A 5466-nucleotide genomic window follows, 5' to 3' on the forward strand; every position below is an offset into this window, starting at 1 on the left:
ATGCCGAGAGACCAGTGGCCATCAGAGATCGGAAGATCAAGGTTTTGAGGAACAAGGAGGTACCCCTGGTGTTGGTTTAGTGGCAGCATCGAAAGGGACCAGAGATGACCTGGGAGCCGGAGCGTGAGATGTGTGAGCAGCATCCGGAGCTATTTGCAGAGCGAGACTTCGAGGGTGAAGTCTAGTTCTAGTGGGGGAGAATTGTAACAGCCCGGATTTCCAGGTATCTTTTATTTATATATATTTTTGGTATTTTGTGTGGGGACTCGGCGAGTTGGAGCTCAAACTCGCCGAGAAGGATCGCGGTTCAGGACGCGGGTTCGCGCCCGGACTCGGCGAGTCCAAGGAATGGACTCGGCGAGTCCGTGCTGTTTAATGAAACCCTAATTTCTCGGGTTTGGAGCCTATTTAAAGGGCCTTATGGCCGTCATTTGTGCTCACCAGTCCCTTGAGAGAAACCCTAGTGAGCTTGAGCGTTTGGAGTAAGCCAAGGAGCCATTATTGACCTTGGAGGTGTTATCTAGCAAGGGAAAGGAAGCAATAGCCAAGGGGGAAACAAGAGGAGCCACTTTCTGAAGATTTGAGGTCCAGAACATCACGTTTGAGGTACTATTTTCGAGCCATTCTCTGTTATGTTGATGTTCATGTTGATTTAGGGCTTATTGAGCCCTTTTGTGGCTAGATCTAGTGCTTCCTTGGTCCCTTAAGCGAGTTAGGTTCTGGATCTGGACCCTTGGAGGTCCAGAGTGTCCCTTTGTCCAAGCTTTTTATGAATCCATGGGGGTTTTGGATTGGGGTCTTTGTGCTTGAGGTCAAAACACCATTTATGAGGCATGGGGTGTGTTATGAGCACCAAGACATGAACTTTACGTGATGAATGTGCTTGGGAGGGCCAGATCTATGAGTTGTTGGAGCGGATCTGACCTCAAAAGTGAGATTGAGTTGGTGCATGGCATGGACTCGCCGAGTCCGAAGAACAGACTCGGGGAGTAGCAGGAAGTTTGTCCCTGACCACTCACCGTTGACCGTTGACCATAGTTGACCAGTGTTGACTTGATAGGGGTAGTCAACCTTAGTGGTAAAAGTGTTAATTAGAGATGTATGATGTTATAGAAGGATTATTATAACGCCCGAGTTTCAGGGCTAAGCATTTTTGTCAATGTAATAGTCTAGGTCAACTCTTGTAACTCTTTTGAAGTAATAAAGATGAAGTATTTGAGTATTATGTGAATTATGTGTATTTATGTGCTTATAATTTAATTATAAATGTATAATTAATAAATAATAAAAATAAGCGTCAAAATTAAAGTGCGAGATAAACCCGATATCTCTACATAAAGTTGTAGAATATGTCTCAAGGTTTCCGTACATATAAAGAACGCCGAAATCCGAGTTATAACGAAGAAGTTATGGCCCGTCGAAGTTTTACGGCAAAACCGGCACGACACCGGGAAGCGTAAATAGTGAATTTATGATGGAGCGAGATTTATCCTTAGCGATCTAAACGAAAGTCGTAGAATATGTTAAACTAAGAACGTCGATAAAAAGAACGCCCAAATCTGACTTCGTATGAAGAAGTTATGATTTTTCGAAGTTTTCGAATAGCAGTGTACAGCCCGAAACTCGAATTTTAGTTCGAATGGTTTTTGGCTTACGCGACCTAAATGAGAGTTGAAGATCTCATTAATAGGAACTCAACGGCAAATAGATGGACGAAAACGGAGTTCGCATGAAGGAGTTACGAATTCTTCGCGGTCATTTAACAGTCTAAAGGCCTCCTACTGTTAAATTTGAGATCGGTCGAGAATTAGCCGACGGAGTCTAAATGAAAGTTGTAGATCTTGATTTTACCTACGCGTGGATATAAATAACGTCGAAAACGGAGCTCGTATGCGAGAGTTATGATTTTTCTAAGTTCGAAGGCTGACACGCGATAGGGGGTGACGTGGCACCACCAGAATTGGACACGTGGCACCACCAGAAGGCCACCACATGCACCAACTCGGCGAGTCATGACTCAGACTCGGCGAGTCCATCAGATTTCTCCCCTATAAATAGAGGTGCCGGGTTCCCTCATTTTCTCACCCCTCAACCTTCTTCTTTCTCTCTCTATACTCTCTCTAAGCTCCTTAAGCCCCCTTAAAGCCTAGGTAAACCCCCTAGCACCCGAAGGAAGCCCCGAGGCTCCCGGAGTTCCAAGAAAAGAGCCTTTCGGCTCGGGAACGCTGCTCCAGCGAAGCCCGGTTTTCGAGAAAACCCGCTGTAAGTGAGCTATACCTACCCTAACTTTAGTTTAGCTTATGTTTTAATATAGTAACGTTATTAGGAACTTATAATAAGTACTTAGGCTATTATTATGGGTTATATAAGTATCGTTTAACGCTTATATAATAATAATAATAGCTAGACTATTAATTAATCGCGGTTATCGTTAGACTAAACCCTAGTGGTATTGGTACTAGGTTTTATCGAAGGAATATCGTTTTGAGAGTATCGAAGCGCCGTCCGAGTGCTGAGTCACCACCTTTCAGGTGAGTGCGTAGTTACTTTCAACTTACACATAGATATGAAGTATTTTATATAAATTACGTGCTATGTGTGCATATTATTTGAATACTTGCTATCTATGCTAGATGAACGTTGTTATACATGTTTTCAATGATTTAAACTGTATATGTATTTTATATCTACGAAAATGTTGGGGTAAAACATGGGTAGATACAATAGGTGATGTGTGATAAAATGATGAGAGGCCTCGATGATGATGTTGTTGTTTCTGTCATCTAGCGGAGTATGGATGACGACCACGGACTCTTCTAGACAGTCCAGTGGAACACTAGCAGGCTCGCAACCTGTAGGTGTTTGTGAACGATGTGTTCACCGGTGTACTCCATCCCCCACATGGTTGCCTTTAGGACATTTATTGCTGAGGAATCCCCTTAGCAGTAGTGTCCGTCCCGATGATGATCCTTAGGCTAGGTCCCTTATGATAGGTGTTTAGGGACGTAAAGTGAGGATAACGGGAACGGGTAATCGGGTTATTGTTGATTGATGAAATTAATTTATTGTGGGTTGAAAACCCTATGTGCTCACCAGGCTCCCAAGCCTGACCCACTCAGTTTTATGTATTACAGGTAGTGGCGCATGAGCATAGGTGTGATGTTTTGAACGAGGGATTACGGATATAGGCCTGTAGATATGAAATAATGTAGTAAGGCTTATATTGTACTGTTTATGCTTTTGATCTGTACGAACATGACATCCCGAGTCTTATAATGAAATACATTTCTATGGAAATGCTTTTGATAAATCTTTATCATATTTTTGTTTTGGGACAAATTCCGCAACACTTTCATTTAAAATGTAACTCTGATTTTGAAACAAAGCATAAACAAACCGGTCTTTTATGGCCGTGATTTTGGGGATGTCACAGTTGGTATCAGAGCATTAGTTTAAGCGAACTAGGAATTTGTAGGATTTCTAGACTTAAACTTAGAATGTTACGCGATGACTGTGAGGTGTGAGCACTAGCTTATTTTAGGAATTATGCCTAAAATGCTTTTATGTGCTAAATGCTTTGTGCATGATAGGCTGTTATTTCTTCGGATCTATGGTCTATTGCCGACCGGATCTGGAAACCTTATGTGTTTAGAATTCTAAACGTACGACTACGATATTAGAACTAGCATGTAAACGTTTCGGAGTGATAAGGACGATTTAAACGTCTATCCTAAATAAAGATCTAAATTCACCTTATTCGGTGTATAGATCAAGATGGCAAGGACCCGTAGCGGAAACGTGAACGCAAATGGAGGTAGGAACCAACCTCCAGTGGTTCAGCAAATACCTGTTGTTGAAGAAGTTGCACCTGAGCCAGTCACCATGGCTGGAGTTCAAGCCATGATTCAGGCTATGCTAGCTGAACAAAGGGAAGAAATGAGGCGGATGCTCCACGAAAATAGGGACGAACCTACCATACATGTTGAACCGACGGAGCCAATTCCCGAGCCATCTGAGGAAGGGAACTATAGCCGCCAAGTGAGTCAAGTAGGGACTCAAGGTGAGCAAAGGGATGGCCCAGAAGGGAGAAACAACAAGGATGGGCGGATGTACAAAAATTTCTTGGGTGCGAAACCACCAAGTCTCTCAGGAAGCCCAAAGCCTGTTGAGATTATGGACTGGATCTCCGAGATGGAGATGGTGTTTGAGAGCTGCGACTGCAGCGAGAAGCAGAAGACTGTCTTCGCTGTAAGACAATTGAAAACTGGAGTCTTGAGCTGGTGGAAGCTATTGGCAGATACAATGCCACGGGGAGAAGCTCTGAAAATGTCATGGGATGAGTTCTTGGAACAACTGAAGGCGCAATACTGTTCAGAGATAGACCTGATTGATCTGAACAATGAGTTCCAAAATTTGAAGAAAGGGAGAATGAGCATCGATGACTATGCTGCTGCATTTACGGAAAAGATGAAGTTGTTTCCATACCTAGTGCCAACCGAACTTTCCAAAATTGAGAAATTCGCAAACGGACTGCCGGCTGACTTTGGCCCAACAGTCAAGATGGCAACCACTCTGAAATCAGCTGTTCGAGCAGCTAAGAATGTGGAGACCCAACAAAAGGAAAGATGTCTGGAGAGGGCTGAGGTTGGTGAGAAACGGAAGTTCAATGGATCCTCGAAGTCCAACAAGAAGAGTAGATTCTCGAAGTCTGGTTCGAGGGGAGGAGGATCAGAAGCAAAATGGTGTGACAAGTGCAAGAAGAAGCACTTTGGGAAGTGTGATGGAGGGGTCACTTGTTACAAATGTGGAAAGCCTGGGCACTATGCCAATGAATGCACGTTCACTAAGAAGGTATGTTATGAGTGCAACGAGGAGGGGCACATTTCAAGGGATTGCCCGAAGAAGAAGGAGACGGGAAGACCCAACATACCACCGAAGCCGAAGGCAAGAGCCTTCCAGATGACGCTCGAGGCTGCAAAGGAGGCAGCAGACGTCGCTTCAGGTACCTTTCTTGTAAATGGTTTGCCTGCAAATATACTATTTGATTCCGGAGCCAACTACTCCTTTGTGTCGCATAAATTTGGTGGGAAATTAGCATTGCCTGTAGAAAAACTAGATAATGCCCTGATTGTAGAAGTTGCCAGTGGCAAATTCATACCTGTTAGTAATCGTATTAGGAACATCGTCATTGACCTAAACGGAAACGAATTCCACGAAGAGCTATTACCCATAGAGTTAAACGGTTTCGACATCGTTTTGGGTATGGATTGGCTTAGCGCCAACGATGCTGAGATTCAATGCCGAAAGAAGATAGTAAAGGTAAACCCACCCGGAAAGGAATCATTTATGGTGTACGGGGACAAACGCAGAGTGAATTCTGGAATCATCTCCCTGATGAAAGCCAGGAAATGTTTGTCAAAGGGATGTGCATCATACTTGGCATTCGTAATCGATGCCAAGAAGGAG

General features: G+C 43.7%; 1 long non-coding RNA gene across 1 annotated transcript; it reads left to right on the forward strand.

Moving 5' to 3' along the window:
• Positions 1-2140: 2140 nt before the first annotated feature.
• On the forward strand, positions 2141-3264 carry LOC145072054 (uncharacterized). Its single transcript, XR_013690910.1, has 3 exons — positions 2141-2262; positions 2463-2531; positions 3135-3264. It is a non-coding gene; the product is annotated as an uncharacterized LOC145072054 (long non-coding RNA).
• Positions 3265-5466: the final 2202 nt, after the last annotated feature.

Source organism: Lactuca serriola, chromosome 9, assembly GCF_051521515.1.
Source record: "Lactuca serriola cultivar US96UC23 chromosome 9, Lser_US96UC23_V15, whole genome shotgun sequence".
Classification (NCBI taxonomy): Eukaryota; Viridiplantae; Streptophyta; class Magnoliopsida; order Asterales; family Asteraceae; genus Lactuca; species Lactuca serriola.